Below are 11,990 nucleotides of genomic sequence, written 5' to 3'. Positions count from 1 at the left end.
AGGAATGGGCGGCCCAAGTAGTCTAGGGTCCAAGCCCCCAGGGCAGCCCCCTCATAGTTATCTTCTATCTTTCACTCCACCTGGGGAGTGATGGTCTAGGCCCATGGGCTGCCACCTCTCACACTCTATCCCTGAGGCTCAGGCACCTCATTAAGACACTTCCATCTCTCCAACCCTAGGCAGCTGGGGAAGGGTCATCTGCTGGTGTGAAATTCGCAGTCCTTGGAGGGTTTAAATTTCCATGTCTCTTGTGTTAGGGCTTGTGGTAGGTAATGAATAAAAGATGGGAAATGGGGGGAGATCCTGTGGCTTTAAGAGAAATGTGATGAGCATTCAGAGTGAAGAGATTAGTGCAAGATCTTCTCTCTGAATACAAAAAATGAGGGGTCCAGCATCAAATGTAAAACAAACCAAAATAAACCAGAAAGCCACCTTCCTGACTTGAGGTGACTAGAGACCTAGAGAAGAAAAAGGCCTGGGGGCCTTTGCTGGGGAAGGGGCAGAGGTAGAGGTGATGAATTCTCAGGAGAAGGAAGCCCCAACCATCGGGAGAGAAGTTCAAGTGGAGACATGGCCAAAGTGACCCAAGGACTGGTGCCAGGGCTGGGAAGCGGGGAGAGTCAAATGCAGCCTCCTTCCTTCCTTCCTCTTTGGATGCTAAAAGTAATTATCCCTCCCCCCCCAACACCCCCCCACACACACACACACCTGTGAAGGGGCTGCGAAGAGAAGGCTGTCTGTATGGCATCTACTGGGAACTTACGTGGGTGGCTTATTGTTATTACTAATAATGAGTCACTATTTACTGCACTTTTATCACATGACAAGTGCTTTCCATGCATTACCCGGTTCTCACAGTAGCTTTGTGAGTGTTACTGTCACTATTCCCTCCCTTTTGTCAGTAAGGAAACCACAGCACCAAGAGGTTATATAACTTGCTCCGTGTTACACAGCTAGTGAGTGGTGAACCAGTATTTGAACCCAAGTCAGCCTGACTCTCTGGGGAGGAGCACGGTAAGGTGTGCTAGAGGGGTGGTTAAGGATGTGGGCCCTGTCCTAAGCTCAGGAATCACCAGGCCAGAAATCAGGTCGAAATTAAATTCGACCCAGACAGTTTCTCCTGCAGGAAGATATCCAAGGACCACTGGCAAGACGATGCATGATGGGGCAGAGAGTTGGGCCCCATTGTTATGGATTTGTGCTTTGATGTAAGTAGGGGACTGTGAGGCGTTGTGTGGAAATTTTTTGTGCATGTGGTGGCATGTGACCATGCAAAAAGGTACATATGGCATTATCTCCAACAGTGTATCACTGTTGGTGTATAATTGTGTGTGTGTGTCTGTGTGAAGATGACTGTGATGGATAAGTATATGCTATGAAGGTGAGGGTGGCTGAAGTTAATAAATGTGTCTTTGTACACAGAACACAACAATTGAATAGTAAGTGTGTGTGGTTTATATGCCTTTCTATGACTGTGACGCGGGCCAGTGTGTGACTGAGTATGTGAGTGGTGTGTCTGTGTGTAGAAGGAGGTAGGAGTGCGTATGTGCGTGCCAAACCTAGATGGTCACATCTGATTCCCTCTCTCCTCCCCCACAGTCTCTCCCAAGTGACAGAATTCCGTGTCTGTCGATATAATCAGAATAAAAATCATTCTGCATCAGTTTAAAGATTCTCACAGGGACACCCAGACATGGAATGTCCAATTGCAGATGCACAGTAGAGCTTCAGAGTCCGAGTTAACAGATGCATTTGGCTCCCCCCTGAGATCCTCTCAGCATCTCTCCTAAGCCAGGCAGATTCTCCTAGCTCTATCCTCAGGAACACCAAGTCTCAGAAGAATTATGTACCAGGCCATCCCTCCTCCCATCCTTTCACAGCTAGGGAAACTGAGGCTCAGATAAGTTGAAACTCTTAACTCCAACTTCAAACCCAAATTGCTTTTCCCCGAGGTCTCCTAATTATCTGGGCGTTTGCACCATAATTTCCCCCCAAACTCTCGTCCTGGCTGAAATCAAAACACTCAATTATCCATTCAACAGTTATTCAGCACTTCTTTTCTGTCGTCAGACGACCTGATCTGTCAGCCTGTAACCAACTCCGAGAACGCTGGCAGTCACCTTTCCCCAACTTCCCGAGCCACTGCTGCAGCTCGGCTCCGCTTTTGAGCTGTCCGTGGTGCTGAAGCTGCATCTGCAGGCGCTTGCCTCCAGGACCTGGGTGGGGGCCATCTCTGATTTTCCTGCCCTGCTCCTTACTGGCCTGGTAGGTTAGAGCCTTGCATCTCTTCTTCCCTGAACACATACTGCGAAGTTTCTAGGGCTCTGGTGAGCTTGATGCAGCTTAGGCCCTGATTCAATAACATTTGCTGGACTGAGCTGAAAGAGAAAAACAGGCCCTTGGGTGTGTCCAGGAGAGGATACCAGAGTGGAGGAGGGATCTAGGAGCCAGGGCAAGGGGAGATTGTGGCAAGACCCTCGTGAGGACATGGGAGCATCACCAATCATTGTCTTCAGATCCTAGAGGGGCTATCCTGGGAAAGCGATTCAGGCTATTCTTCCAAGAAACAGACAGTGAAGGTTTCAGGAAGACAGATTTCAACTCTATTTAAGAAACCCTTCTTACAGTCAGAATTCCTCAAGCGAGGGATCATTTTGCTTCAGAAAGAGATGAGCTTCCTGACAGTGAGAAAGACAAACTATGCCATTTTCTAGGGTCCTCTTGAGAGCAGACCAGCCCTTGACACAATGGCTGCCATGTATTGAAGACCTATTACATGTCTGCCACAACCCATAGGTGTATAGATCATTAGCCTCGAGTTACAGATGAGGAAACTGAGGCTCAGAGTGAGGAGGTGACTTGCTCAAGGTCACATGGCTAGTAAGAAATTGGGCTGAACTCACATCCAGGTAAACCTGCGCTGTTAAACTCTGTATTACAAAGGCTCCTGAACCAATCTAGAAGGTATAGAATTCCTACCTTTTCCCCTAACATCCCCCCGACCCATAGCCTTCTCTCAGCTCCCACCCCTCTTCCTCCCCAATGGCTGAATTTTAAAGAAGAAATAAATTTTAAATGGATGAGGTGCCCTGTCCAGGGTGTGAGGCCAGATCCGGTTAAAACTGATGTTTCTTGCAGGAGGAATGGGACAGTATTTCTCATCTGCAGCAGCCCAAGGCAGTGGAGGAAACTGCCTGTAAGTCACTGAGGCCACCTGCCTCCCAGCTATTCGGGTTCTTTGACCTGCCCTGCCCCGCCATCTGCTACCACGTTGACCTCCTCGCATGTTCCCTATGGCCCAGCCACAGCTCTCAGAAGCCCCACCAAACTCTAGCTGTACCTCCCAGACGGTCTGGGGCAGCAGAATAAGCCTGGGCTTTGAATGCAACCAAGGTCTAGGTCTTGGCTCGGCCTCTTAACTATGGGACTTTGAAAAGGCCACGTGAGTTTTGGCTTTCCCTCCAGTAAAGTGGAAAAGATACCTGGCTCACAGAGTCACTGTGAGGTGTGAGTTAATGTATCTAGGGCTTGGAACATAGTTTATCTTCTCTTGGTTAACAAGGCCATTACTGCTACTACTGCTGTTGCTACTATTGTTACTGCTACTGTTGCTGCTGCTGCTGTTGCTACTGCTGCTGCTGATGATGATGATACTACTGCTCCTACTAATACTACTGATACTGCTGATACTACTGATACTGCTTTTGCTACTCTAGTAGTAATAATGCTGCTACTATGATTACTATCATTATATTAATGAATGGAGGTATTTCTTGTCCTGAACACTTGATAACCAAAAAAGAGAAATGAATAAAAATCAAGGTGGTGGGAGTTAAGACCCCATTCATGGAGGAGCAGGGTACTCCTTAGGAAATCAGCCCTGTTCACAAGATGGGGAGAATAAGCAACAGGGAGTCAGACTGACAAGGGCCCCAGTTTGGTGGGAGTTAAGACCCCATTCATGGAGGAGCAGGAAATCAGCCATGTTCACAAGATGGGGAGAATAAGCAAAAGGGAGTCAGACTGACAAGGGCCCCAGTTATTGTGGTTTGCCCACCTGACTTTGCAACTAACTGAGAGACAGATAGAAATCCCTCAGAGAGCAAAGGCATCTGATCACTAGAAAAGCTAAAGGCTAGTGGGTTTCCCATGGTGAACCCCAAGGTTAGACAGACTCAATGCCCAACCATGAGGGCTCTGGACCTGGCAGTCCACCAACTGCAGAGGAGCAGAACACACATGGGCCTCCTACGGGCAGCCTGGCTCATGGAAGAAAAGATCCTACTACCCTCATGCTAAGAGTCCTTGGCCTAAGTGCTTCCCCTCTCTGAGCCCCAGTTTGCTACTCTGTAAATGGGGGTAATAACAGAACCTACCACACTGAGTCATGGCTAGGGTCAGATGGTGCAAATAAAGCAGGGGGGTAGCAGGCCAGAAAACTCCCTCCAGGGCTTCTCAAACTCCCACACACCCAGGGCTAGGATTCTTCACTAGGTCTGAGCTCCCAACTAACACCCAGGTCCAGGTGAACCACAGAGAGGTCAAGGCACTGCCCCTACTCCCCACAATGGAGCAGACTTCAGCAGCAGCTCTGAGTCTCCTTGCCTTGCGTGCCAGATGATGCACGTGGCTGTGAGGAAGAGAAGGAGGGGAAGAGGCTGGGAAGCCTCGGGCCCAGGGGAGCACCCCGCACGCATGCCAGTCTCCCTCACGCAAGGGGCTTGACACGCGATGTGAAGGCATCCACCAGGCCTCCTCCTCCCGCTCCCTCCCCTCACCCTAACTCCCTCCTTCACATTCAGAGAGGGTCAGCAACCTCAGCCTCTGCCCCAAGTCCAGCCTCCACTGCCTGCTGCCCATCAAAGTCCATCTGTCCATCTGACCTCTCAACGGGCAGACTGGCTTCCACCTCTCCCTTGATCTGCTTCCTGAACTGTCACTGTGCCCATCTGTCTGTTGTCAGGCTTCTTGTGTGTCAGATCGGCTGTCCATCTGTGCATCAGTCTATCTATCGCTCTTCCTCCCTTTGTATTTTCCCATTAAGTCTGTCTGTCCTTCCAGTGGTCAGACTGGCCTCCCATCACTCAGGTCACCTGTAGTCTGTCTTCACAACCTTCTGTCAGTCTCTCTGTTTATCCTCTTATTGATCAGGCTGGCTGCCCATCTGTTTTTCAGTTTCTCTTTGTTTTCCTCTGTCTACCTCTCTGTTTATCCTCTTATTGATCAGGCTGGCTGCCCGTCTGTTTTTCAGTTTCTCTTTGTGTTTTCCTCTGTCTACCTGTCAGTCAGTCGGTCAGTCCTACCTTCCTATCTGTCCACCTGTCCATCTACCTTGTTATTCCCTGCCCCCATTCCTCCCCATGTGTGGAGGTGAGTTCACTCATCACCAAAGACCACCTCTCTGCCCTGATCAGGGCTGGCTGCCCCCAGTGAAGCAGAGCGGGCAGTCCAGCAAGCCCAGGAGCCTCCTCCAGCCCTCCAGCCCCAGTTTACCCACCCCTCAGCCTCCATGGCTTAGCCTCTCCCTTCTTTCAGCCCCTGCCCTCCTCTCTCCAGCCCTGGAGTTCTTTAGAAAGATTTAGTAAATGGTATTTAGTGAAAACTAGGTCCAAATTAATGGTGAAAATAAGGTTTTATGATTCCATTTCAGTTTTATTCCTCGACTGATTTTCTCTATTACCACTGAGCATCAATTGAGAATGGCTGTTCTCTGCAGTATTTATGGTAATGCAGGTTAATGTCTGAGTTCGAGGAGCTCAATTAGCAAATTCATGGACAAGGAGGTCTGTTCGCACTTCTCTTGTGAAGCCCCGATGATTCATTAGCCACAGGGAGACGCTGAGTTTCACATCGGCATACAAAACGCCCGCCGCTGTTCTCCCAGGCATGTGGTGCCTGGCGCAAAGTTGGTGCTCCGGGAGCCAATGGGCCTTTGTTTCCTGTAGCCATCGTAGTGCTTGGCACAGAGTAGGGCTTCAATATTTGTTTGGCGTTCAGCACAGGGCACATGCCAGGTGCCTCTAAACACTGAATAAACCAATTAATCACTTTGTCCCAAGCCAGGCACAGAGCTTAGAACAGAGGAGGTGCTTAATATTTTTTAAAGAAATCGACACACCCTGATCTCCTGTGCCTAACATGGGGTTGCCATATGTTAAATTGTGCATGAGTGTTTGTTGACTGGCAAAATAATTAATAACAAATGAACGAATGAATGAATGAATGAATATCACTAGTCTTCTCCAGCAGCAAGGCTACCTAGATTCCCAGAATCCCATCCCAAAGATGACTAGAAAAAACAGAATTTCAAGGAGGGGGTTTTAGTCTGGAAGTTCTAGGGCTGGAGGAGACATACAGAGCTGTCACCTCCACTTTAGGCCCAGACTTCAAACAGTGAAACAGCCATTTCTAGGTTTGTGGTTCCAGAGTATACTGGGCTGGGGCCGCCACACTGAATAGAAGTGCTACAGGTGGCACACACCTCTGCTGTGCTAGTTGCCCAGGCCCGATCTCAGGGGAAAGCAGCTGCACAGGTGGGCAAACCCTGTTCTCTTCCTGTCTTTCCAAGACTGCCCTCGCAAGAGACTCATCTCTTGGTGATGCAAAAGCTAGGTGACTAGTCTCATTTTGCAAATGTGGAACCTAAAGCCCAGAGATGGGAAGTGCCTTGTCCAAGGTAACACGGGGAGTTAGTGGCTGAGCCAGGATTTGAACACAGGTCTTCAGTGTTCTTCCTTTGCTTCCTGCTGCTGCCCAGCCCCCTTCTTTGTTTTCGCTGAGCCTCTGATTTCCCACCCCTCTCCCATTAGAATGTCACCTCCATAAGGACAGAGATCTTTTCTGCGTTCGCTGATGTCTCTCCGGTGCCTGGAACTGGGCCAGCAAATTATAATAAGAGTGTAATAAAGCTTTATTTTGTTTTTTAAAGTTTTCAGTTGTAGAAACTGAGTTTAGAGAGGCAACTTGACTTGCCTCAAGTTGCACAGGTAGTGAGTGAAGTCAGGGTCAGGGTTCCAACCCAATTCATTCCGTATCCAAGCCCTGAGCCCATAGCTACTGGACACCTGCCTTTTGCAAGGTTTAAAGCTAAGCCCACCCAGCTGCCTACTCACCATCTCCATTTAGGGCCAGACCCTGAACTGATGGCTCCCCAGCCCCAGGCAACCTTCAGGGTCACCTCCTGGGGCTGGAGCCAAAGTTGTGACAGGGAGACCAAGAAAGGCTGGGCCCAGAGGGAGCGAAGCCAGGCCTTTGGCTGCTCCCTGCCCACTCCACCAGCCGGGGGTCTCGTCAGTGTCAGGAGAGGCCTCTCAGCGAGATGAGGTTGACATTTCCTGCACAGCCTGCCATGGGCTGCCTGTCTCTACCAGGAAGGGATTCTGGTGGGAGGGGGTGTGGCATGAAAGGCAGACTTGACAGCCAGGCCCAAGAGACTGTCACGGTGTGCCCTCCTTCTCCAAGAGCTTGACGAAGAAAACAGTGTGGCTCTAACCCTATGCTAAAGGCTTGTAAGAGTAGCTGCCAGCATTTGAGGAGGGCTCATACATGTCAGGCATGATGCTGAGTGCTTCACGTGCATCCTGTCCATTGCTCTCATAGCTATACATGAAAGAGGCACAAAGAACAGCCCCCTTGTACAGTCAGGAAAACTGAGACTCAGAGATGTGAAATGAATTGCCTAAGATCACATCACACGAACAGGGTCCCCACCCTTAAACTCCACTCTCAAGAGCCTCAGTTGAAAAATCTACATCACATAAACATGGTCCTTGCTCACTGGGAACGCCCTCCTGCAGCTTAATGAGGCAGGAAGAAAAGCCCCTGGCTGGAGAGCTAAAGACACAGATTTAATCCTGTTTCTATCATGGATTCCCTCACTGTGTGACCTTGGGCAAGTCACTTAACTCCTCAGATCCCCAGCTGTGACATCCTCAAAATGGAGAATTTATGCATCCATGCCTGAAAGGGATTATTTTGCTCTTCTGATGCCTGGAGGCCCCTCTGCCCTCTCTCACTCTCTCTCTCTCTCTCTCTCTCACTCTCTCTCTCCTCTCTCTCTCTCTCTCTCTGATTTCCTGGGTCAAGGAAGACTTTCACATTCAGAAAGAGGAGGTGGTCTGTGGCAACAAGTCACGAGTCTTGGGAAAAACAAACAGCACAAAAAGTTTCCCAAATATGGAGTGGAACAGACCCGTCAGACCTTCATCAGGGATCTGATGACCAGAGACCAGTGACTTGCCCAAGGTCACACGGCACATTAGCATCCATGAAAGGATTCCCAGCTTAGTACCTTCCCCCATGCAGCTGCCACAGCAGTAAAAATGTTCAAAGAAATTTAAAAGCTTTACCTTTGGCCCTTGTTTTATTTTTTTTAATCTTTACTCCTTTTTCTTTGAAGAAAATAGCACATTGGGATTCTTGGAAACTCTTTTTTTTTTCCTTTTAAACAAAAAATAAGCAAACTCAGTCTAGAAGACCCTGAAGACAGAAATGGCATCTCAGCTTCTTCTCCCTACCCGCCCCCCAGACCCGGTGGCTGTCTCCCCGAGTCCCTGGCGGCTGGCACCGTCATGGAAAGGCCCAGCAGGGGGACTTGCCGGACCAGCTGCTGCATAAACAGCAAGCGACTTCAGACAGACTGGAAAATCAGGCACCACTTCAAAGGCGCAATGACAGGCGGTAACGGTGGTGGGAGCATGGAGGTGGCCTCCCCTGACGACCAGCTATAAGCAGGAGGCTAGATGCGCTGCTCTGTTCTCACAGAGAAACAGCTGACAGAGGACAGGTACGGCATCCCCCACCAGCGAGGAAGCTCTTACAATATTTGTCAACCCCTGAGCTCCAGGGGGGCGGATGAGCCCACTTGGGGGCTGGGGGAGAACAGAGCACTGGCCCATGGGATGGGACAGCTGAGCCTGACTCTTTCCAAAGCCAAGTTCACCTGCAGAGCTGCGGGAAAAGGGCAGAGGACTGGGTGGCTGGGAGCCCAGCATGCCCCTGGCCGGCCGAGATAGAGGAGGAGGAAAGGCCTAGCCCCTCACCGCATCCCTCTCAATGCTAGGCAGTGCGCAGGCCACAGCAAATGTTGGGGACACATGGTTACTCCCCCCTTTACAGATGAGGGAAAGGTGGACTTGCCGGTCCTGGTGAGGCAGCAGGAAGCCCCACTAGGAAGGGTGGAGTAGAGCAAACATAGTGGGTGTGCGCATGTTGTGTGTATGCCTGTGTGTGCCTGGGTATGTGCACACCCACACATGTGTCTTTAGTACTCTCTTCTAGTAGTACACCTTCCTAGTAGTGCTCCCCAAATCACTCATCCCACCTCAGGGCCCCTCACCTCTCTCTGTCTTCCCTCTCTTTCTTCTGTGTCACCCTCAGAGAGACTTTGGAGTGAGATAACTCAGGTTCTGGATCCAGCCCATCACTCCCAGGTCATGTGACCTCAGACAAGGGACTTGACCTCTCCAAGCCTCAGCTTCTCTGTCTGTAAAATGGGACATGTTGCTTTGCCTTAATGGACAGGTGGAGATGTGTGAAGCTCTGAGCTCGTGCCTGGCACACACAAGCCCCTGATGTTTTCAGGTCCGTCCCTCACCCACCTTCCCCTCCACCTTCTTCTCGCTCCTTAGTTCCCAACTGCTCTCAGTGCCTCTGTTTCCCCATCTATAAAACGGGGGTAATGCTACCTATCTCCAAGGCTGGTGGAGAGGTTTAGGAAAGATATGTTTAAGCAGGGCCACGTTCGTCGTCATCCTAATGTCTCAATGCCCAGCACATAAATATAAGTCGTTATTACTGAATGAGGGTGGGGCGTTGGCCTGTGTGTGTAACTGTGCACGCATAACTGTTTACACTAGTCTTCAGTGTACAACAAGATGGCTTAGGTGCATAGGAATATGACCACAAAACCACCTCCCAAATCAAAACGTAGAGCCTTCCCAGCACCCTAAAATATTCTCTCTCTTACTTGTACCCACCAGAGATAACCACTATTCTGGATATAGGCAACGTTTTAGGCTAGAAAAGCTACGGGGTTAGACTGCAGGGAGGAGAATGGATTAGACGGGCAAGGGCGAGGCAGGGGAACCAGGGTGTGAGTGTCCAGGCAGAAATGTGCAGAGGTTGCATTTGGGGTGAGGGGGTAAGAAAATGCTGGCTGTCAAAGAAGGCCTCTGAGCCTGGGGTCTCAGGGGACCCCTTCTCCAGGAGCTTCCGGCTGCCCGAGGGAGAGGCAGAAAGCACACACGGTGGCTTGTGAGCCCATGCATCTGGGGACTCTGGGCTGGGCCGGCCCAGCAGAGCCTGAAACATGGGCGGCCGCCGCCCTCGGGCCTTTGATGTGACAGAGATGGAGACACACACAGGCCCGACAATTAATTAATTGTGACTTTCACCGCACAGCAGCCGCTTCCTATTGATCTCCGCCCGTCTGGTGTGAGAGAGACAATTAGGAGGGAGCACGGCGGCAGCAGCTAATTACCCACAGAAAGGAAACCATGCCTTTCAATTTATTAAACTTTTATCACAAAAATAACCTGGCTGCCCCCTCCTGCTGAGAAGCAAAGGGGGGTACTCTGGAGCGGCACCCCCCAGTTAGCCCTTCCTAAATACCAAAAGCCTTTGGAAGTCGCAAGCATCTCCTAGTCACAGAAGACCCCACACACACCTGGGCTCTGAGAAATAGAATTGGGAAGAGTGGGCACCCCCCATGTCATCAAAACCAGCCCCAGGGCCCGATGCCTGAGTTCTAAGTAAAATCGGGAAGCAGACCAAATGAAATCAGGCAGAGGCCTTCGAGGAATCTGGAGGCTTAGATGAAGGTCTGGAAATGTCCAAGCCAAGCTTCAAAGGCTCTTGGAGATCACCCAGTCCCGCCCTTCAGGTGACAGAGGCAGACGGGTATGCAAGCAGGGCCCAGGGTTCACGCAGCCCCTGGAAAAAACCTCCACCAGGCCTCCTAGGATTGTCACTGCCTTCGTTTAGTTCCCGCATTGGAGAGACTGCCATTCCCATTTCACAGATGTGAAACCCGAAGCTCAGAGAGGCCCACGTGCTTGCTGAAGGCCACACAGCTGTATGCTAAAACCCAGTTTGAAGCTCCGCTCTCTTAGTCTCTCAGTGCATGGCCTGGGGTGAGTGACATTACTTCTTAGAGCCCCTTTTCTTACCTGTAAACTGGGGGAGGGGGGAACCCTGCCTGCCCTAAAGCATGGTAACTGCCATTGCCATCCACAGTAGGGAAACTGAAGCTCTGAGATGGGGTCGCTCACGTGAGGCCAATGTGGGGGTTGCGGGAAGAGTAGAGGATCCCCAGCCAGCCCGCTCTCTGCTCCATAAATGTCTCTAAGTTCTGACCCAGTTCCGCCTCTTGCTGGATGTCTGTGGGGAATCTTGAGCAGGTCACCCACTGGCAGAACTTTGATGCCCTTAGATCTGCCTGACTTTGAGAACATTCCTTCAGGAGCATCCTCCACGGAGTGTTCCCACAGCCACACGAGGCAGGCGGGTTAGGGCATGTTAGAGACGAAGACAAATGACACCTTAGAAGGAAGGGAGGAAGCTGAGGCCATCCAGGCAGAGCAAGGCTGAGCACCCAGTCTTCAGGCTCCCAAACCAGGGCCCTTCTCAGGCACCTGGGCAGATCGAGTGCCCCAGCCAGGCTCTAACGGCAGCTTGGAACCACACCCCAGGCTGGAACCACATGCTGACCCACAAGCCTTTGCTTCCTCTCCTCCCTGCCAGGTCTAGCCAGATTCCAGAAAGCTCCCCGCAGCCTCCGTTCCTGCAGGAGACGGTGGGAATAGAGGGAGAGGTGCTTATCTCACCAGCTCCTACCCCAGTCTCTGCCAATTCTCATCCGGAGCTCCCAGCAACTGCCAGGCTGCCTGGAGCCAAGAGACCGGAGAAGTCGAGTGGGGGGCCCCAGAAAGGACTGCTCAGAAGCCCCTTTCCCAGAGGAGGAAATAACTGAGCCAAGGGCCGTTTGCCCA

The sequence above is a fragment of the Pteropus alecto genome, unplaced genomic scaffold (genome assembly GCF_000325575.1).
Source record: "Pteropus alecto unplaced genomic scaffold, ASM32557v1 scaffold39, whole genome shotgun sequence".
In the NCBI taxonomy this organism is placed as follows: Eukaryota; Metazoa; Chordata; class Mammalia; order Chiroptera; family Pteropodidae; genus Pteropus; species Pteropus alecto.
The sequence above is the reverse complement of the archived record's forward strand: the minus strand, read 5'-3'. Positions refer to the sequence as shown.